Source organism: Amblyomma americanum, chromosome 9, assembly GCF_052857255.1.
Source record: "Amblyomma americanum isolate KBUSLIRL-KWMA chromosome 9, ASM5285725v1, whole genome shotgun sequence".
NCBI classification, from domain to species: Eukaryota; Metazoa; Arthropoda; class Arachnida; order Ixodida; family Ixodidae; genus Amblyomma; species Amblyomma americanum.
In genome coordinates, this window is record NC_135505.1 from 9259187 (window position 1) to 9282542 (window position 23356).

The following is a 23356-nucleotide window of genomic DNA, read 5'->3' on the forward strand; positions in this document are numbered from 1 at the left end:
AATAGTGAACGACTTTTGCAAGGCTATAGATGAACGTCAGCAGATAGATGTGGTCTGGGTAGACTTCTCGAAGGCTTTCGATAAAGTTCCGCATCATAAGCTTCTTTTTAAACTACGCAGATTAGGAATCGCTGAAAATATAGTACTATGGATTCAGGCCTATCGAAGTAACCGCTGTCAAGTCGTCAAAATAGAAAGTGCAGTATCGAATAGGCGTGAAGTTCTGTCGGGGGTGCCACAGGGCTCCGTTTTAGGTCCGCTTTTGTTTTTATTGTATATAAATGATATTTCTGCTATCGTCGAATCGCCTGTCAGAATGAAACTTTTTGCCGATGATTGTTTAATTTACTCTCCTGTGGCTTCCCCGGCAGATCAGATGAACATAAATAGGTGTCTTCAGTCGTTAAAGTCGTGGTGCCTGAAATGGGGTATGGAAATAAACTACCAAAAATCTAATTACATGCAAGTAACAAGGAAGCAGAATGTTATGATGTTACGATACAATATCGATGAAAATTCCTTATATCAAGTAAAGTGTCTCAAGTACTTGGGAGTGACATTAACAAGTAATCTTGACTGGCGCACCCATATTGAAAATGTCTATTTAAAAGCCTACCAGAAGGTCTGTTTCCTGAGGAGGAAGTTGCCGAATGCGACTAGAGAAATTAAATTGATTGCGTACAAGATGTTCGTGCGGCCAATCATAGAGTACGCAAGTGCAGTGTGGAGTCCTCAACAAAAGGGTTTAAAACGGCAACTGGAAAGATTGCAAAGGATGTCAGCACGTTTTATATGCTCTAAATACCGCCGCACTGATTCAGTCACAGCAATGCTAAAAGAGCGTCAGTTAGAATCACTCGAAGTAAGAAGAACAAAGCAGAAATTGAAACTTTTTTTTCTGGTAATGAATGATAAAGTCAAAGTTAATAAACATCACTATGTTACACCTCCCCTGAAGCGTTGCCCTCGGAAAAATCACAGTAAGGTATTACAGCCTATTATTACACGTACTGATGTCTATCACTACTCCTTTTTTCCCGATGCTGTAGAAATTTGGAATCAACTACCAAGTGACGTTGTGGACCAAACAGATGTAGAAAAATTTGTGATAGGTGTGAACGCGTTCCTGGAAGATTGCTGTGCAAATCTGTAATTCTGTGCATTTGAGTGTTTCTTTTTTTTTGCGAAGTGAATTGCACTTGTGTCTGTATATGTTTCCCTCCCTGTAATGACCCTCATGCAGAGGGTTAACACTATGAATAAATAAAAAATAAATAAAAAAAGATTTATTTTTGAACAGAGGTTGTCAGGTACGCCATTAAAATATATTAAAAAAAGCAGAGGTCCTAGAAAGGAGCCTTGTGGCACTCGAGATAAAACTGGAAAGGTGAAGGAGTAAGCGTTAATAGCGGCGACAAATCGTGAACGATTACTGGAAAACGAGCGCAGCCACCTAAGAACGCTATGGTCAAGGTTAAGTTTACTCACTTTAAACAAAAAGCGGTTGATGAGAGACCTTGTCCAGCGCCTTTGAAAAATCGGGTTATATGCAGTCGACAACGGAACAACTTATCAAGGAATGAATTAAGATCATGCATGAAAGTTAAAAGCTGGGTTTCACAGGAAAACAACTTCCGAAATTCATGTTGACTGTCAGTAAAAAAAGAAAGCATTAGAATCAAAATGATGCCAGGGGAGAGTAAATAACATGCTCGACAATTTTACACGTAATGCTGGTAAGTGAGATGGGTCGATAATTATGCAGGGAATGTTGATCACCGGACTTCTGCAAGGGAATCACCTGGTATGCAGGCTATTTCGAGAGATTGTTGAAATAGGTGAGAAAGAATTATTTCGCTGTACACTTTGGTTTTAATCAAGAACTTATAACTAAAAATATAACACCACATAATAAGAAAATCTTTTGTTTTCTATTATTTTTTTCACTCCAGCAGGATCAAAGAGAACAGAATCCATCGGTTAAAAGTGAGCACTGGTATAAGCAGGGGTCACAGAACACAAATTTTTGGAAAAAGCTGAAACGAATATGCTGTTGAGGACATTTGCACATCTATTAGGTCGGATTGCTCGTCACTGGAGTCTTTAAGGTTGATGAATGAATTGTCTTCTTTTGTAAACTATAGTCCAAAATTGCTATGGTTATTCGATTATTGGGTTAGGAAGGGTTGGAGCGGCACAGGACGTTGTGCTTTGCGAGTGTAGGCGCCCAACCAATCCGTGGTTCAACATCGGCCTGTCTTATGATGGTGTGGATAGGAAATTCGACATCGTAGCACGCAACCAGATCCTTAGGCTTTCTCATCTTCAACCGCGCCGGTGGCCTATTGGTTTGAGCATCCGCCTCGCATGCGGGAGGTGCGGGGCTCGATTCCCAGGGCCGCCAGGTCCCCACCGGTGACACAATGGCACATGCTTCCCCGTGGTTTGGTGCTCGGCTTATTTAGGATGAAACGCTTGGGAAATATTCGACCCCACCTTGAGAAGTCGAAGATGCCTTGTGTCATGGCGCTCTTTAGTGACCTGGATAAAACAGCTCAACGGAAGACGACACAAAAAGGACAAATACCAGCGCTGACTAACCATTAAATGGTTTATTGCTACAGGTGAGGCAACATATAAATGAAATGGCAAGAGTAACAGTGTTGTTTTGGAGTCTATTGTAGCATATTTTTGAAGCTTGGAAAAAAAATCCACCTTGGCGCAAATAAATTCACACAGACAAAGCCAAACAAACAAGAAGACAACAGACAGGCGCCTGTCCGTTGTCTCCTTGTTTCTTTTGTATTGTCTGTGTGATTTTATTTGTGCCAAGGCAGGTTTTTTTCCAAGCTTCAAAAAATGCTAAACCAACTAGCCCAGCAACATGCTTTATTGTAGCGTTTTGTTTATTTTGTTTTGTTCAATGAAATTGTACTGAGCTGTAACTATAATGTATGGGAGTGCATACGATTGCTCCGTGAGTTTATTGCGCGCTACCATTTCTGTGTTATTTTTATGCTTTGCAAAAAATTACGTCTGTGATGAAGACCGCATTTGCCTAATCATGAATTTGCTGGCATTCCCGCTTTTCCCAATCCAAATAGTAATAGATCATATATACTTGCAGAAAGCAATTTAATATGGCGAAGGAGTTACCTTAACAAAAAAGGTTTTTGGATACATTTGGGCTGCTTAAAGTTTTCGCTTTTGACCACATTCGGCCCACTAAGGAGGCCAATTTGGCTGTCTGTGGTTGGAGTGTGGCGCACAGTGGTACCACATACGGTGCGGCCACATTTATTGCTGCTGGTGCTGTGCCATGGAAGAGGGCGGTTTGTGCTAGCCTCGAGGAGCGGACGACGGCTGCCGTTCGAGTCGGGCACCTAACCTGTTCTGTTCTGCTTGTCTTCGCCAAGCCTCGACATGATCGCGCGAGCAGAAGCAGTGGCGCTACCGTTGCTATATCGCAACCCTGGTCAGCGCATGTGTGTGTGCTCGTTACTTTCGCCTCATCTGTTAGCGCTGCCCAGTTGCTTCCCGTTGAGAAGGGTATTTAGTCCTGCCGCTAACCTTATCAAGGCGCGTCCGGAAACTTTTTTCTACGAGAAATTGCCTTTTGTCTCTCGTAGGACAACGTTTGTTGTCCTCCTTGGAAGGTTTCCGACAGTTACTGCCCTATTTCCATTTCCCCCGCTCCGTTATAGTTATCGCACACCTCCCTCTCTCAATATTCCTCCACCTGTTTGGTGTTATCGCTTTAACTCTGGTGTGTTCCTTTCCCACCCTCGTATTGACCTCCTCTTTTGACTCTTCCCTTTTCGTCTCCATGCTGTCACTCCCTTCCTTCTGAGCCAATTGAGTCTCTCCAGCTGCTCTAATTCCACTTTCTGACCTATTTTATTCCTGTTTTATTGATTCCTTTGATGCCAGCACAGTTCTCATGTACATGCTCTTCACTGGTATCAACACCATTACCGCTTGCAATGGAGGTAGCGGTCACTATTTCCTCTATTTCTGCCAATCTTTCCTTGGGTTGCTAATGCGGCAGCATTGGGAGTGACATCTTTCTCACCCCGGTTCGTAAATGGGTTTGGGACGGCAAAAGATGCCGCCGCAGACGGAGCAGCGAGAGCCGCAGGGGGCTGGAGAAGATTGTACAAATTTTGTTTACATTTTTGCAGCAGTCAAGCTCTAGACGTTAGAGCACGTGAGAAAAAACAAAAAAGGCCGCGTTTGGGCGAGTGGGTTTTTCATGCTGAACATAAAAGCGCAAGAAACAAGGACATAAAATAAGGCAGACAGCATGAGCGCTCACTTCCAACTGATTATTTTACATGCAAGAAACAGAATCAAGGACAACATGTGGCTTTCAATAAACATAGTTGGAGTCAGCGCCCGTCCTGTGTGGTCTTTCTGTGTGGTCTGTGTAAAAATTAATAATAATAATAATAATAATAATAATAATAATAATAATAATAATAATAATTGTTTTTTTAGGGAAAGGAAATGGCGCAGTATCTGTCTCATATATCGTTGGACACCTGAACCGCGTCGTAAGCGAAGGAATAAAGGAGGGAGTGAAAGAAGAAAGGAATAGGTGCCGTAGTGGAGGGCTCCGGAATAATTACGACCACCTGGGGATTTTAACGTGCACCGACATCGCACAGCACATGGGCGCCTTAGCGTTTTTACTCCATAAAAACGCAGCCGCCGCGGTCGGGTTCGAACCCGGGAACTCCGGATCAGTAGTCGAGAGCCCTAACCACTGAGCCACCGCGGCGGGTCGTAAAAATTAGCGCTCTTCTTACTTCTGTTACACAATGTTACACCAACTAGTCCAGCAAGAGGTACTATATTCCTCGAACAGCACTGCTAGGCTAGCGTCACTGGATTAAGTTCTAGCGTTAAACGTTGCCAGGTTCAGATTCCAATGGCGGCCTGTCCGGAGCCAGAAATTCTTAGCACCCTCCGCTGCGTCACAGGTCTGACCGCCGCCGTGGTCACTTGCTCCGCAGCCGCTAGGACTGAGGGCCGAGGGTTAATTGGTTTGTTCATAGACGGTTGTGGCCAAGTACTACACCCTAGTGGCCAAATCCTGCTCTGGTGAGAGAGTGCGTTGTCGGTTCTGGTCACCGAGGTCCAGCCGCACACCAGGCCTGGTTATGGCCAATACCCGATCGTAACAGCTCGTCCGCAGCCAGAGTGGTCGCACCTGAACGGTGCACCATGAATGGGCACCAGTGCGCAAGTTGTCTCGTCGACAGGTTAGCCCGGAAGCCCTGCCCAGCTTGCGACGGTCCTCAAAATGGAGGATTAACGATGAGATCTGCGGCAAGCCCATAGCACTACCTGGGCAGCATGCGGCTAACGCCTGAGAAATGCCAAGTGTCAGGACAACCGAGCCTACTAATTTTGATATTCTGCGCAACTGTCGCTTCGGGAGCACATGTTTCGATGTCTGTTTCTGGGCAAAGTTCAGCCACTTTTAACGCGATAGCGCCAAGGAGCTCTTCTCGCAGAGGTTCTGGTGTCAGTGTGGAAGTCGTTGTCCGTAAGCGAAAAATCCATCTTGTGCCGTCACCACAACCTGGCCTCCGCTTTCTGAGAAAACAGCGCACCATGGCAGGTTGCTGTTAAAATAAGGATTTTTCGCTAGACGTTGCTCGGCAATAGTAATATGGGCCGGACTAGCCCCACCGGGGGCAGTGCCTGCCACCTCAGAGCAGTGGCGCTCCGCTTAATTGCTGCACCATGAGTAGTACGGGGACTCCCGGGGATCTGTGAATGTTAAGCAGAGATAAGCAGTGCTGCTATCGCGTCATTATCCATAAGGAGCACCTTAAGTGTCTCCGCCGAGTGTTTTCCTTTTCCCTTTGACATGGAAGCATTTGCGTCCGAATTTAGGCCAAAGAAAACTGTTCAATCTTCATCAGAATATCTTCATGAAAAGAAAAAAAATCCCTTTTTTTTTCCCAGGGACATTAAGCGTTTCTTGCAGGCTTCCTGACAAAAACTCTCGTTGAGGCAGTCGACGTTTCCTCGTCGCTTTTTATAGGGGACCTAAATTCGTATTTATCACGACAATTACCAACGCGCTCGTTTGCCCTTACTCGCAAAATTTTGCGCAACATCGCATCCAAAGTTTCTTTAACCTTATTAACTCTTAAAAGAAAGTGGCTCCGGGAGCTCACGCGAGCGAGGTAATCGAAAATTGCCCATGTTGGGCTTCCGCGTCTCAGCGAACTGAAACGCTACATCACTGCCTCGAAAAGTATTAAAAAATAAACAGTAATGCATTCAGGCATAGAGACTCTAAAATTACAGGAAATCAAAACAGAAAAAGCTAACGGTAAACTCAAGAGACGTTCGGTCTCAGAATCTGTTAGCGACCCGCGTTGTTAGTCGAAGGCGATGCCTATTCCTAAGCGGCCTCCATTCGCGGTCGGACGGCGGCTATTGGAGCGAAGACCCGAAAAAGGCCGCAAGGTCTAAGCTTTCTTCCGCGCTCCGGCAGCGTGTCGCCAATGCCTCAGCAGGGTATGAAAAGGTGAAAGCAAGAGGTGGACGATGAAGTGTGGAGGAAATTCCTTCTTATACTCGTCTCTGGGGTCATGTCTGCAGATCCTTATCGTCTGTGGCCGCTCGCGTTCCGCGGCGCTTTTACCACACGGCAGCTGAGCGTAGTTCTAAGTGGCCCAGGCGAGTCTCACCTGCATACATTTACGGCCAGGTTAGTGACCTTCTAAGTGCCGCGGGAGCAATTTAGGGAGGACACACGGATTCCTAGCCTTTAAAGTCCCAAACTTCTTCAGCCGTACATTTTCCTTTATCTCATTGCGATGGGTTCCCTTCACCCGAGGCCGCATTCTCGAAACTACCACACTAAACATTCGACGAAACACATAACGGGAGAAACACAAGGACTGGCGCAACTCGTTCATCTGTTTCACCATGCACCAACTAGGCCCAACAGAAGTGTTATTGAACTACCACACTAGTCTGTTAAAAGCGTCTCTAGTTATCTCAGTGTGGTTAGCGCTCAAACTGGCACACGAAGCCTAAGAAGCTCCTTTAGGCTCTGAGCCGCTCGTCGCGTGCAGGAATTTTCTCCCCCAGCTTCTCTTGTGCCTCGCTCCCAGTGCCAGTTGATGCATTCTAAACAAAAAGGAGCAAAGAAGAAGTAACTATACTCTAGAACACTCTCTTTTATCAAAGGGAATACCCTAGAGTACAGCTTATTTCGTATTTTTATTTTTTTTATTCAATTTATTACATACTGCCAACCTCTTCTACGAGGCTGTTGAAGTATTGGGCGAGTAGAACACTTACAAAAACAAATGAGAGGCCGGAATATACATATAAGGAACCTTGTGAAGACTTAAGAGGCACTGAGGAACATAAAAAGTTAATATTAGTGCCAGCAGCTCACAAAATTCACAACCTGGAACAGCATGAATAAGCAAGGATAACAGTAGCCGCGACAGGCAAATTCACAATAGTAGCACAAAAATATATAAAATAAAAATCAATAGAGCCAACAATAAAAAGCGAGAAGAGCATTGTATATGTTTCAGTCGAGAAGGGACAATTCCGAAAAAAAGGTATTCAGAGCCAATGATCAGGCAATGAATTCGTCTCAAATTGCTTGTGCAAAGAAATAAAAGAAAACCTAAATGTATTACAGTGTGTTTGATATTCTACTAATTGTTTTGAATGCGATGGGTTTCCCGGGCACAAAGCACAGAGCACAGCACTTCACAAAGCGCAAAGCGCAGAACGGCGTTCGCAGACAGTCAGCGGCTCCAGCAGCACCATCCCGAAGCACGCGCTCGCCGAGAGGGGTCTCGCTGCCGCGCGGGCACTTCATCGTTACAATAATGTTTTACATTTGCGAAAGCGACAAATACTTGTTCGAGTAAATGTTAGAGTCAATTTTTAATCCCACATAGGTGTGTTTGTGTTTAAAGTGCGGTTTACCTGAGAAGTCAATTGCTTTCGCAGTTTTCTACGAGCACGCTACATCGTAGTGGTTACATGTGAACTTCACTTGACAGTATTCATAACCCTTTCTTGGTTCGCTATTGAGTGTGGTCATCGAAATATCTATCAGTCATATTCAAAACGCATTTAGTATCAGCTACAGTTCCCTCTTTGTGACAATTAGCCAAAGTGCTCTTCTTTGTGGATCTGGTAAAAAACCGCGTCTATCAAAGTATAGGCCGACACCATTGGCATAATAGTCACGAAAAATGCTGAAACACATTATTCATAAGCGCAACATGATTTTCTTAAAATCTAATAATTTACTGCCTAAGGTTCAACACGAGTTTAGGCGCGGTTTTGGTACAGTAAGACAGTTTCCTGAATTCACGCTTGAGATTTCATAGACCTTGATTTTTGGTAAGCAAGATGGCTGTCATTTTCATTGACTTCTCGAAGGCATTTGGCACCCTATTGCATGATAAACCTCTTGTTAACCTAATGCTATACTATATAGTCCTCACCGAGTCAAGTGGATTTTCATCTTCCTAGCACATCGCTAGCAGTTGTTTTCTTGCAGCTGCACTAACTCTGCTTCAATTGTCACATAAAGAGTTCCTCAAGGCTCCGCCCACGGGCTATTACATTTTAAAACATATAAATGATATACTTAACAACATTTCGTCTAACAATGGGCTTTGTTTTCATGAGTGTGATTCATTTCTTTAAGTTATTATTCGCTATATTGATCTTGTTCGCCTATAAGATTCATTTGCCTTGTTTTGTACTTAGTGCACATTCGGCAGATGAGTATTGACTTCGATAAAACGCTCTTGCTTTCTTTCTTTAATAAACTTTTTTCAAATTTAGTTACTCGTTAAATGACTGTACCCTATGCAGTGTTTGCGAGTATAAATATCTTGGCGTGCTTTTCACGTATAACTTGTCATGGAGTAATCTCCTTGATTACTCCATACAGCTCACTCTTACATATTAATAAGTTGGAGGCTGACCAAAAAGAAGCTGTACATTCTATGTTTGCCGTTGCGATCGCTATTCCTCATCCACATAGGAATTTCATTCTCAGAAACTAACAAAACATTCTGCACGTCACCACATCAAATCGTTAAAATTTTGGCCTTTCATTATAAGTTTCTCAGTCACGCTCACATCCAACCAGTGCACTTTTGCTACAGGGACATCAACCTTAAGGCATCATGAACTCAACTTGACTTCTTTTTACGCCCCTGTTAACGTGTTGAAATATAGTTTTTTTTTCTCGCATCATTGATTCTTGGGGCGAATAAATAGAAGCATTCGCAGCTGTGATTAGAAACTTTTGTAACGGCCATTGAAAACACTCTTATTTATATTCATGACTGCAACCCTACGGTAATCATTTGCTGCTGTCTTCTTGGTGTATTTTTTGTCTTCCTGTGCATCATTAATTCTATTTATTTTGTAGGTATTCCTTACATTTTTTGTTTAATCTGAGTATATGGCAATGCTGAACACTCCACTGTATGTTTCCATGGATGTATAATCTTACTCACCGGCTCCTACCACACTGGTTCATTGCACTGCACTATGTATAGACAGAAATAAACACAATTTATTTTTTCTCTTACGGCGCCCCTCCTTTTGCGCTGTTTTAAACAGTAAAACATTCTGTATCTTCTCAATGTAGCTTATTAGGATGGAGTGCATGGAACAAACGGAACACATAAAATTTGTCTTGGCCCATAATATTAGTTCTGTTGTATTTTTTTTCTCACATTTGAACTTTCACTGTTCTGTGCCTGTGTAAATTGAATAAAGTTAGAAATAAACAATACCTGGGGGTTTTTGAAAGAAAATAAATTAAAATGCTGTGCTCATTGCAAAGCTTGGAGAAGCTTGTATTAAGCCGCAGTAAACACTCCATAGAGCATATGGACAACTTGATGGGCGAGTTGGTTTCTGTATTCTATGGGTACAGAGCAAAAGAAAGACACACGACATATCTGCGTTATGTCCTCTTTACTCCATTTCCTCAATTGTGCTGTACCCAAAAGAACCCTATAGAGTACTGTTAAGAATATTTTTATGCGCGTGTTGAGATTCTCACATGCAACAACTTTCGATTTCCTGGTGCTGTCATTTCCAGGTGCACTTAAAAAGCACGTTTGCCGTGAACATTACGTATGTAGAATATAAGCATTGTGGTGGAAGTCTTATTGCTCACAACTACGTCGTCACGGCGGCGCACTGCTTTTCCAACCCGTAAGTTTATATTTTATATTGCTACAGTATGTAACCTGGAACAACTGTAAATAGCACTTACTTTCATTGCATGTAATATTTCCTGTCGCATTCTTTAGCAGGAGTATAAATTCACAAAATCTCTTGATATAGGCTGCTGTGAAATCATTGTACTACTTGCAGCACATTTCTGAAAATGGCTACTTCATTTTTGGGTGACTCAAAAAGAATTTTTTCTGTAAAATGTAACTTGTGGTCTTAGATGGGCGGCATGGACTTTTAATCATTTCCACCAAACGACCACTTTAATTTGAACCGATATCTCTGTTCATTTGCGCACACTTAGATTTTAAGAGAAAGAAAGCCCGAGATGAAACCGCTGGCTGTGTCTATTGACTGACATTTTAGAATAACGACATAATTCTTGAACGCAACGGCCACAAATAAAATCAAGGATATGCCTTTGGAACGTTCCTAGTGTTGAAGAAAGTTTGAGTCTTTTTGATGGCAGTAAAAAAAAAGTGCTCCTTTCATGTGTCCCTAAGACAGTCGGAACTGCCATTTACCAGAATGATCTGAAGCAACGGGCCGGAAGAACATGCTTGGTGGCGGCTCTAACAGAGTAAGTAGTTTTTAAAAGAGAGTAGGTTTGTGGCCTGTTTGCATTTTAAAAAGTTACCGCCCAATATGGCTACGAGAAAAGCGTCACATTCCACGTCATTGATGTTAGAGCAAATGAGGCGCTGGAGCATTGTGAATACAGAACGAGAACAACTGCTTGCCTAAGACATGCCCTGTATTCCTTTTGTAAGTGACGATAATAACTGATGTAATAACTGTAAGGATATAGCGGTGTTATATTTGTTTATTATTCTTTGACAAAATGACTTGTAACTGCGTCATCGTCCTCCGACTCGACCTGACCTCTGCGCTTTGTGTCTCCTGCTGCAGCCTTATTTCTCTCGTACGGATGCAGGTTTTCTACACCATTTTACGTTCTTCTACGTTCCACTAAAATCAATGAAAATTGACTCAACTTTTGCTGCATTTGTTATCCCCAAAGAGTTTCGTTTCAGAGCGTTACCTTTGAACGTTTCTAAAAATCAGAGCACCCCTAGGCCTGGTAGTCCAAGTGAAGACGAAAGTATGGAGTGTTTGCTGAGGTTTCTAGATTTGTTTCTAGGTTTATATTCTATAAAAGAATGGATTTGTTATTGTGAATCATTGCTGTTGCATTATGATAATCGTTAACGCATGAAAAGTTTGAAGAATTTTTTGGCTTGCTTTTTAGGCATGTAGAAGGAAAAAAGGCTGATGCTGTAGCTGTTTACTACAACACGACTACGCCAAGGCGAGGGCCTTCAATAAAGGGGGAGGAACAAATACTGCATCCTAATTACGATGGAGACACAGTCGAGAATGACATCGCATTGTTGAAGGTATGTTGCAAATTGCATCACAATAGCACACTTCCTCTAAGATTCTTTACAAGTAAAATGCTTCTAGAAAAGGTTTTAGTTTAGGGTGTTTAATATCCCAAAGCAACTGAAGTTATGAGGGACGCCATAGTGAAGGGTTCCGGAAATTTGGACCAATTGAGGTTCTTGAACGTGCACTGACTTAGCACAGTACATGGGCCTCTCGAATTGCGCCCTCATCGAAACTCGACCGCCGAGGCCGGAATCGAACCCGCGTCTTTCTTGGCAGCAGCCGAGCGCCATAGCCACTGAGCCACTGCGGCGGTTCTTCAAGATAGATTGCCGGTCGTTCTGAACAGAGATGAATGGTTGCGTCTGCCGATAAGGCTGCACAGTAATTTGTCGACACCACACCCTGTGTATATACACCACACCCTGTGTATATTCTGCAGGACTCAATTCTTCAGTACACAAAAGTATTAACAACATTCTTCGCATCTGCTATACGGTCCGCACAGCTCGACAGCATGTATTTGTAACTGTGTTAGTCGATAACACAGCACAGTGATGTGTGTGAACTTCTTGCCAGAGGCCTAACGTCGAGAATAATTTTCACAAGCCTATACTGCAGTGTCATCCTTCCAGCGGGACGACCGCACTGACAGCCTGATCGTGCAAATAAGGAAGTAAGTTGCCTGCATTGTGCACGCCGATTATTTGAAAAACAAGCCCGGCGAAAAGAATATTTTGAAACTATGACGCCAATGTGTGCCTGTAAGCAAGCGTTAAACCAGATAGTAGCACGAGAGAGAAGGAAACGCGCCTCAGGTTTTAGAGTAAAATGAAAAAATCCTGTTCAAGACAATTTTGTTGCAAAGCTAATCCTATGAAGGCAATTTTTAACAGCAAAATATTGTATAGTTCGCTTAACTACATAGTCCAGCAAAGCACGAAATTGTAACTATAACATGAGTAGTCTGTGATTTTTACATCTCTCAAATTTTGTTGCATAGAAGGTTTGCATATTGAAACTACTGCCGCCGTTGTCAGATATTCTCACAGTTAAATGCCATGCCTAGACCAAAATCTGTTCATCCGGAGCATGATTGCGGTCTGTAATGTATACGTGATAATGCAATCAATCCATCGATCATATTTGATATCACGATCATCAAAGGATACTTTGCACTTAGAAACAAGGACGAGAGGGGTACACAACAAGCGTAGACTCGCCACAGATTCTTATGCAGAAGAAGACTCATCTTTTATATCTTAAAACATTCATATCAATGACAGTGCTCAGTCCAAAAACCTGCTTTCCATGTACATAAGTTGATTGACAGTTGACAGAGAGTTATTTCTTTTCTTTCTTAATAAAGACGCCTCCGCAAGCTCACCGGCCACCTGGTGACGGATTCTCCTCAAAACGTTTGTTCCTGCCGGGCGTGCGCCGAAGTGAAGGAGCAAATATGACCTACTTCTTGACTTCAACGAAAGCTGGCGTTCTCTTAATCGCTCATTTAGAAGTCGGCCTGCCTGAACGATGTATAGCCTTCCACACGTTAGGGGGACTCCATACAACACAACGTCCGTCAGGCAGCTAACGAAAGGCGCTACATCGCGTTTCAGGCTGTCCGCCATACTCTTCCCTTCGGGCATGATCTGAAAGCGCTTTGAGGCAAACGTGCACGGGGTGCAAAACGCAACCGGCGCACTGTTGCGATTCGCCACATTCAAATTGTAGGTAACCTTATGAACATAGGGCAGCACGGCTGGACTTATTTCTTTAGAACGGCCCGCTATCCAGGCAAATTCTGGCTTTTAGTTTCTGTAGCAGCTTGTCTGCCAGAGCCACAGTGACCGAAATTATATATCCAGCCTTCGTTATTCGATTTACCTGATTATTCAGACTTTGAGGCACCGGGTAGGCGCAAGACTTAGGCAAGGCGCCCTGCTATCAGTGCGCTCGGATGGACACATTCACAGTTTCAGAATGTGCCGACCGACATGGCAACAAGTCCGTTTGAGCATGAGGCGAGCACATTCAGCATACGTGATCCTGTGTTAAAGCCAGGTTAATACTTAAAAACTGCAGCTTTCATGGCCTGGTAATTCGTGAGTAAAGGTTAGACCCTTCCCACGTCGTCGAGCAGCCGATAAAACCCCTTCCGTGGTTACAGTGTGTGTCACATCGGGTTGATCTCGGAAAAAATCAAATACTTGTCTAGACGTCTAAAACTTTAAAGTTGTCCCATCATCCAAAAGCCGGACGAGGACACGGTAAATGCCGGCCAGGAAGATCCGAGCCAGTACAAGCGCCACACACGTACCATTGCAAATACCTAGACGCTGAACGAGGACATGACTGTTAAAAGACAAAGAAGTTCAGCCAAGATAAAATTTAAGCAAAGACATCAAACTTTTCACCGAAAAACTGCAGGCGCTCTGAAAAGCTATCACACACCTACCTTCAGTACAAAACCTTGTTTGTATGTGGGCAGTGATTGTCTAACTCGCGCAAGACAAAGTATACATATTTTTAGCGCAAACAGGACAGGAACACAAACAACGAAACAAAAACACCAGCGCTATCTACATCACTGTGATCTTGAAAGAAACGAACAATGTCAGTTCAATTATTTACGAGGAAGAGGTCACTTATATGTTTGTTTGTTTGTTTGTTAACCTGGCTATGAATAATTAGAAATGAAAGTTTTAATCAGTTAAACTTCTTTCCTACTTCTAAGAGGGAGAGGTTTGCACGCCTGCATAGTGCAGTAGGGGAGTGCACGCTCTGGTATTTATTAAATATGAATCTTGAAGCCAGTCGTTGAATGCCGTCCAAATTATGTCGCTTAGTGGGTCGCATATTATTTTAGAATACTCAATGATTGCCATTTTTAGCATCTTCTAGGCTATGATTTTCGCTTCAGGAGTAGCATTATACAGTCCGCGCCTCAGTCCCCACAGAACTTTATTTGCCTTGCTACATACTTCATTGATGTGCGTGTTCCACCTGAAATCCGGAGTGAACATTAGCCCTAAATATTTATATTCTGTAACCCCTTTTAGTCCGTGTGGAACGATACTGTAATTATAGCTCAGGGGCACCTTCTTCCTAGTGATAGCCATACAGACTGATTTTACTGGGTTCAGTGACATTTGCCATTCATTGCACCAGTTCAGAATTTTTTTGTAAATTGTTTTTAACGCCTAGCTGGTCACGTAAAGATTCAGCCCTAATATATGTGACGCAGTCTTCTGCGAACAATCTTATTGAGACAGTTATATCAGAATGCAAATCATTAATAAATATTAGAAATAACAGAGGCCCCAAAACAGTGCCTTGAGGTTATCCAGACATAACAGGTTTAGACTTGTATTTAATTTTATTTATTTCAACATACTGCTCTCGAAACTGAAGGCAGGATGTAAACTGCTTAGTAAAATTAGGATTTCGAAATATTGCATTCATGTTTAGCAAGAGTTAAGGATGTGATACTTTATCAAACGCTTTGGCGAAGTCTAAGAATATTATGCCCCTCTGTCCTCGGCTATTTATTGTTTGTGAAAGATCATGAACTGTCTGAACAAGCTGTGTTATTGTAGACAGCCTCTTACGAAAACCATGTTGCACTTGTGATAATAAGTTGAAAGTTTCCTGATAATTTGAGAAATGATTACACACTATGGGCTCAAGCAGGTGCTGGTAAGAGAAATGGGCCTGAATATACCTACGTCTGATGTGCTCCCACTTTTCTGAACCGCAATTATTTTGGCTTGTTTCCAGGCTGTACAAAATGTTCCTTGGGTAAGCTAAGGTTGAAAGATTACAGCAAGATATGCTAAGTTGGAGCTAGTGACCCACTATATTGAAGCTCATTCGGGATGTTGTAGAAGCCGGTGGATTTCTTTTTGTTATCGGGCAGAAGGTTCAGGACTCCTTCTTCGTTGATCAGAAGGTCAGAGACTGGAGGGTGACCAGGGGAGCCATAAAATATGGAAGTGTGCCATCATCGTTGGTGAACACGGAGGAAAAAAAAAGAAATTGAAATTTTCAGCAGTTACTTAAGTATATCGTTCAACCTCAGCTTTATGTTGTTTCTTTGTGGGGTTTACATGTCTCCAAAACTTGCTAGGTGATTCACGAAGAAACTTTTTCAGTGTTACATTAAAGAATCTCTCCTTGGATTACTTAACAAGACGATTCAGGTCTAGCCTCACGCTATGAAGTGAAGTCTTGTTCTGAACACTCGGGTCTCGACAACAAGCATTCCGTTTCCTTTTAATCCTCCGTTTGACATGAAGTATCTCCCTTGTAATTCATGGACTCTTTCTTTTGCACTTTTTGACTTTTTCTGGAATAAACTTGAACGGAGTGCGCTGCGTGCTGCTGGGCGGGTTTGAGATTCTGATCACTGAAGCGCTGGCAGACGACGGACGAAGGGATGACGAGAGACACAGTGCGCACTGCGTGTCTCGTCCTGCCTTCGTACGCCGTCTGCCAGCGCTTCAGTGTTGAGAATTTTGGATGCTCGATTCCTTGTGCATGTAGTACGAGGACATGTTCAAGGACAAAATAACCATTTTATGGTCGGATAACTCTTCATCAACAAGGCATGCGTTCAAATATGTTGTTAAAGCACTGGAGATTAAAATAAGATCAAGTACTGATGATCAAGTACTGAAGAATAGACGAGATCGGCGTCGTCAGCTTTCGGAATAAACCGGAATAACCCAAGACAAGTCCATCAGCCTACTTGAGTTTTACCTGCAGTCCACAGTAGTGTCCTACAATGACCAATTCCTGATACAAAAATCAGGAATATGTATTGGTTCGCCCATCGCCCCAGTGCTCTCAGATACTTACTTGACCGCCATGGATAGGACTGTTCAAGAACATCTGCATGACAAGCACATCATCAAGATCTACCGTTATGTGGACGATATCCTACTTGTGTTAGATAGTGCAGCGGTCGTCCACATGCCTGAAGCCGTAAAGGATATCGTCGGGGTGTTCAAAGCCTCGTCTGGATGAATGAACCTCACGTGGGAAATACCAAAAGAGAACAGGATCCAATTTCTAGATCTGATGCTGGTTTTTAGTGGCGAGCGTGTGTCTTGGTCCTGTAACGTTGGGTCGAAGAAAGGTTTGCTCCCCTTCGACAGTGCGCATTCTATACTTGTCAAGCGGGCAGTCGTAACTGGTGCACTTAATGCGGCACTAGCAAAGAGTTGTGAACACATGGCTGATTCTAGCTTCGACAACCAGGTTCAACGCCTTCTTTTGGCTGGCTACTCACCTTTCCTTTTATCAGGCCTGTGCGAAGCCTTACTCCAGATAGTAAAGCTAGGCGAAGCAGAGAAAAGAAACGTTTCGTCGTCATTCCATACATCCACAAACTGTCGCACAATGTCAAAAAGGTTGCAGCAAGGTATCATGTTAACGTTGTTTTTTCTGCCCCGTGTAAGTTGGCTAAGATATGCCCGACGGTTAAGCGGAGAAAACAGGCGACCTGCACCGTTAAGCATTCGAAACAGTACACCGAATGTCGCTCCGGTGTAGTTTATCGCATCCACCTCATGTGCGGTAAAGTAATCGGCCAGACCGGACGCTGTTTCAATGACAGAGCAAATGAACACCTCCTCAACGTAAAAAACAAGTCTGGGAGCCACATGGCAGCTCATTGTAATCAACCCCGCCACGAATGTCGGCATATGTTATCCGCCACTATGTTTCTGGCAACAGCAAGCAGTAAAATAGAGAGGGAGGTTATTAAGGGATGTTTGATTGAAAAGGCTGGGGACACGTGCATCAGCAGCCCTTAAGTCTGTCTATTTGAGAAAGAAAGACCCTTCTTAGAACGGGCGCGGTTCTTGCGTTTTAACCACACCTAGACATCCTGGCAAACGGTTTTTTCGCACCTCACCTCATTGTTTTTTATTTGGTCTTAGTTATTTTGCCGTGTTGCTTGTTGGCCATACGCGGATCGTTTCACCTTTATGTTTTTTAAAGGCTTTAATGGTGTTTTTAACGTCCTAAATGTTTCTCCGGTGTTCGTTTTATGTACGATTTTAACGTTTTCCGTGTTATTTGTTGGCGTCGGTTACATTTGTCGTTTTCACCTTTAGCATCCTGACTGTGCCTATTGCCATAGTTTTTTTTTATTCATACCCTGATATTACACCCCCTTTTCATCGCCATTTCACCTGTGATCATCGCGTTTCTTTTACTGGTTACTGCCCCCGGCACCGCCGATGTTAATGGCAGAGGCACAAGCACGATTCTCTTTTATCTGTGGTCCGCTTGTTATTACTTTAGTAATGTTTTTGCATGTTACTGTTTGCACGTGTCATGAGTGCCTTTTCACTGTGTAATGATCGCCAGAGTATGAGGCACTATTTCGCAGTTTCCACTGGCTGATAGTGTATCAGTGGTCCATGTGAAAGGTATAAATTGAGCTGGTTTTTATGACGCAATAAAAGTTGGTAGTCAGCGCCCGTCCTGTGTTCCGTGTTTCTTCTCGTGCTCGTTCCGTTGCGCTGTGTCTATCTGTGTCGTAGAAAGTATGCACCTACTAGGCCACACCAGAATCCTCTTATAACGTATTCAATAATCTCTCTTTCCATCCGATCCTTTCCACGCCCAAGAAATTTATTTTCCCCAAATATGGGTTTACACTTACAATTCCGACAGTGGATAGCAAGATGACCACTTTTTCCTTCTTTCACCAGATTGTAATGCTCCCCAGCTCTCTCATTAAAACAGCGCCCCGTTTGACCAATGTACACTCTATTGCAAGTGAGCGGAATGCTGTACACTACCTTAGTAGTGCGACGGGCGAAACCGAGTTGGTGGTTTATAGTGCAAATCGGCTTCTTCTTACTAACCATCATTGGACAAACTTTTGATAGCTTGCTTGGGACGGAGAAGAGCACGTTAACATCGTATCTGCTTGCAACTTTCTTAAGATTATGAGAAACTCTGTGAAGGTATGGAATTACTTCAGTTTGCAGCCTCTGATCTTGCATATCTCTCTTTTTCATGCGCTTTTTCTTTGTGTAGCAGCGTCTCTGCAACAGCTCTGTGATGACCCCCATAATGCGCAGGTCCACACGGGACGGAGAGGCAAAGAGACACCGTATGGCTCAGTTTAAACAAACGGATATATTCAATAATTATACATGATTAAGATTCAGAGGCTGGGGCGTCCGAGCTTACGTGCCGACGACTTCATGGGGGCGATGGAGTGGCTCCGGAGTTGGGCTCGAGCGGTTGCTGGCAGAAGCTGCACGCCGTCGGGCTTCGGCGCTGAAGGCCCTCTTGTCGAACGATGTCGTCCTGAGCGTCCCTCTTCCGTACTGCTTGTCGATTTTTATATCCTCTTCTCCACACTCCCTAGGGTGAGGACGCCCACGCCGGAGGGGAAGGAGGGGGGCTAGGGCTTTCACTTGGGTGCACAAATATACCACCGCACTTATAGTCTCGCCCCCCTCACGTGTTGAGTCCGAGGGAAAGAAGGTTGTCTTCGAGGTAGCGCATAGCGTCGGCTGTGGTAAGGCGTGCTCTGGCCCGCTGACAGTTCCCGCGGGTCACCGGCCTCCGCTCTCCATCCATCAACTGACACTCGCTCCTCAAGGTAAGGCGCGCTTTGGCCCGCTGACAGTTCCCGCGGGTCACCGGCCGGGAAAGTGGTCCCTTGTCCTGGAATGTGCTCGGGAGGCCTCCCCTGGAACCGCCACGCCAATTGGGGAGGATAAAGCCTGTTTCCCCGCGGCGGCGGCGGCGGGTCCGGTTGGGTCCGGTTGGGCTTAAACCCCTTCGTTCTGGTCGTCACTCTCAAAGAGCATGGCTGGGTAATTGATGATGCCGCTGTCATCTGGGTCTCCGTCTACGCCGCGCCGTCGAACTCGGAACCTCGTAGCACATACCAGGAACGTCACACTCGCTCACCCTCCAGAAGAATGTTCTCCGAACATTTGAGTCCATGCAGCTCCCCTTGTCCTTATGAATCGCCTCGCACAGTGCGTCCGACAAAACACTTTTCGCTGCACTCAACACCACTGCACAACACCATATGCCTCCGCTGTCATAACTGGCGTCTCCAGGGGCAGCACTGATCTTCTTTTACAGATAAACATAAAACTCAGCACCCAAGCCTCTCCTTATCTCGTCCAAAAAACCGTGCTTCCCTTTTGATTACAATTTTGAAGTCATGAATGTCGCAGCATTCAGAGGACATTTGCTTTTGAGACCCCACTTCTGACACCAGTGTGATGACCCCCATAATGCGCAGGTCCACACGGGACGGAGAGGCAAAGAGACACCGTATGGCTCAGTTTAAACAAACAGATATATTCAATAATTATACATGATTAAGATTCAGAGGCTGGGGCGTCCGAGCTTACGTGCCGACGACTTCATGGGGGCGATGGAGTGGCTCCGGAGTTAGGCTCGAGCGGTTGCTGGCAGAAGCTGCACGCCGTCGGGCTTCGGCGCTGAAGGCCCTCTTGTCGAACGATGTCGTCCTGAGCGTCCCTCTTCCGTACTGCTTGTCGATTTTTATATCCTCTTCTCCACACTCCCTAGGGTGAGGACGCCCACGGCGGAGGGGAAGGAGGGGGGCTAGGGCTTTCACTTGAGCGCACAAACATACCACCGCACTTATGGTCTCGCCCCCCTCACGTGTTGAGTCCGAGGGAAAGAAGGTTGTCTTCGAGGTAGCGCATAGCGTCGGCTGTGGTAAGGCGTGCTCTGGCCCGCTGACAGTTCCCGCGGGTCACCGGCCGGGAAAGTGGTCCCTTGTCCTGGAATGTGCTCGGGAGGCCTACCCTGGAACCACCACGCCAACTGGGGAGGATAAAGCCCGTTTCCCCGCGGCGGCGGCGGCGGGTCCGGTTGGGTCCGGTTGGGCTTAAACCCCTTCGTTCTGGTCGTCACTCTTAAAGAGCATGGCTGGGTAATTGATGATGCCGCTGTCATCTGGGTCTCCGTCTACGCCGCGCCGTCGAACTCGGAACCTCGTAGCACATACCAGGAACGTCACAGCTCACAATAAATCTGGAGGAAAGCCGGACAGGAGCAATCGCTCCGTTTGCATTTCAACGCTTTCAAACATTTGATGCGGGCATGATTTTTCCAAAGTTGAATTAAGACAATTCGTGGCTATTGCTCTTTTGATTATTTTCGAGATGCAGCAAGGAAGCTTAGGCACGCGCAAAAAACCAACGTGAACAGCGGAACGTCAGGCGACATTGACACGGCGGTGCCGCCATGTCCACTCATTCAAGACTATGGCACTCATTCGAAACTCGTGGGCATTCAAAACTTTTAAAAGGAATTTACTAACACAGTGTCGCAACGTGTCACCTTCATTCACAATGGTACGAAATGAAAAATTCAGTTTATATGTCTTAACGCGAAAGAAAACATGGAATGCACCACTTTCACTGACACTAATATCGCTTGCGAGCCTCTGAATATCTAAAGGCTTGCAAAACTAGACTGCTTTAGTCTTAATTCCAGTTTGCCCTTCTTTAAAACGAGTGAAGTTCTTGTTAACGGCCAACGTAGCTTTTTCATCGTGCATGGACCTTGTCAAAGCAACAAAGCCGCCCATCTTATCTGCCTGCAAAAGAGTGAAAGAGGTCATTTTGCTTAAAGAATTTCAGTAGATTCTGCAAACGATCCTCAGTACCATCAGGTGCAGTCTCTTTTACATTCTTGGCAACGCAGTCTAGACCTTCCATGAGACACCGTTCCTAGTCTTCCTGAGGAGCCTTCTTCGCTATCCTCCGATTCAAGGTAGTGAGCTCGTGGGGAGCAGCGGAAGGTTCCGGCCCGAACTTGGGACCCTTCTCAAGAAGGCTTGATATGTTGGTAGGAATGGAAGCACCACCCACTACAATTAGGCTTCCCCTTCGGTGTTCAGGCTTTTTCGGCTTCCCCAAGCCTTCGAAAATCCATCGAAGGTTGTGGTTCCACCATAATTCTGTCAAGCGTGCAGCTTCACGTATCAGGGGGAAGAATTTCGTTCCTGCTAACCATTCTTGGCGCTGAGCAAAGGTGGATACCTTCAGCCAGTCGCAGTATAAACGCAGTATAGAGTAAAAGTATTAATTATAAATCTTCTCATGACTAACATCGTTTCAGCGACTGGCCGTGCAAGGTATCTTGGATTCTGCCTGAGGAATCGCATTACACCGCTGGAAGTAAGTGTCCTGTTAGGTCCTATTTCACCATAGAGGGGACATGCGAAACGAGTGTTGAAAATTATAAGATCTGAACTGTGGCGGCAAGTGCGTTTATACTTTGACTGGTTGAAGATTTCCACCTTTGCTAAGTGACCAGAATGGTTGGCAGAAAGGAGATTCTTCTCCTTGAACCTTGAAGCTACACTGGAAGCACTACCTACGATGGATTTCTGGAGGCTTGGGGAAGCCGAAGAAGCCTGAACATCGAAGGGGAGGCCTAATTGTCGTGGGTGGTGCTTCCATTCCTACCAACATATCAAGCCTTTTTGAGAAGGGTCCCGAGTTCAGGCTGGAGCTTTCCGTTCCTCCCCACGAGCTCACAGCCTTGAATCGGAGGATAGCAAAGAAGGCTCCTCAGGAAGGCCAGATACGGTGTCTCTTGGAAGGACTAGTCTGTATTGCCAAGAATGTAAACGAGACTGGACCTGATGGTGCTGAGGATGTTTTGCAAAAGATGGTAAAATTCTTTAAGCAAAATTACCTCTTTCTGCCTTTTGCAGGCAGATAAGATGGGCGGCTTTGTGGCCTTGCCAAGGTCTATGTACAATGAAAAAGTTACGCTGGCCGTTAACAAGAACTTCACTTGTGTGAAAAAGGGCAAAATAGAATTAAGGCTAAAGAAGCCGAGTTTTGTAAGCGTTTAGATCTTCAAAGGCTTGCAAGAGATATAACTGTCAGTGAAACTGGTGTGTTGCATGTTTTCTTTAGCGTTAAGATACAAACTGGATTTTCCATTTCGTAGCATTGTGAGCGAAGATGGCACGTGGCAGCACTGTGTTAGTAAACTGCTTTTAAACGTTTAGAGTGTCCTCGATATAAGTGACCCCTTCCTGGTAAAGAATTCAATTTACATTGTTCTTTTCTTTCAAGATCACAGGGATGTAGATAGCGCTCGTGTTTGCATTTCGTTCTCTGCGTTCCTGTCCTAGTTGCGCTAAATATATATGTATACTTGTCAGGTATCCAACTAGCCCAAAATCTAACTATTTAAAAGTATATTTCGCGCAAGAACTTTGACGAAAATATCGTCCCAGCCATCGATTTCAAAGCAGCCTTTCACAACGTCGCCGTGACGGGGTCCTGACGGGTATAAGCCGGCTAGGCAGCTCCAAGAAGATCCACGACTATATTAGAGCCTTCCTAACAGTGCAGTCAGCAACCATCGGAGGAGGAGAAAAGCAGTCGGACAGGCTGGCAATGCCCAATAAAGGCACACCGCAAAGCTTAGTTATCTCCCTTCCCCTCTTAGGTCGCCGCGGTGGCTCAGTGGTTACGGCGCTCGGCTGCTGACCCGAAAGACGCGGGCTCGATCCCGGCCGCTGCGGTCGAACTTCGATATAGGCGAAACATTAGAAGCCCGTGTACTGTGCGATGTAAGTGACCGTTAAAGAAGCCCAGGTGGTCGAAATTTCTGGAGCCCTCCACTACCGCGTCCCTTATAGCCTGAGCCGCTTTGAGACGTT

The 23356-nt window shown here is 44.7% G+C and overlaps 1 long non-coding RNA gene across 1 annotated transcript in view; it reads left to right on the forward strand.

The window, feature by feature from the left end:
• Positions 1–10155: 10155 nt before the first annotated feature.
• LOC144105161 (uncharacterized) overlaps positions 10156–23356 on the forward strand; it is a 52387-nt gene continuing 39186 nt past the window's right edge. The window contains exons 1-2 of the long non-coding RNA XR_013308714.1: positions 10156–10242; positions 11513–11660. This is a non-coding gene — a long non-coding RNA (uncharacterized LOC144105161). The remainder of the gene's footprint in view (positions 10243–11512; positions 11661–23356) is intronic.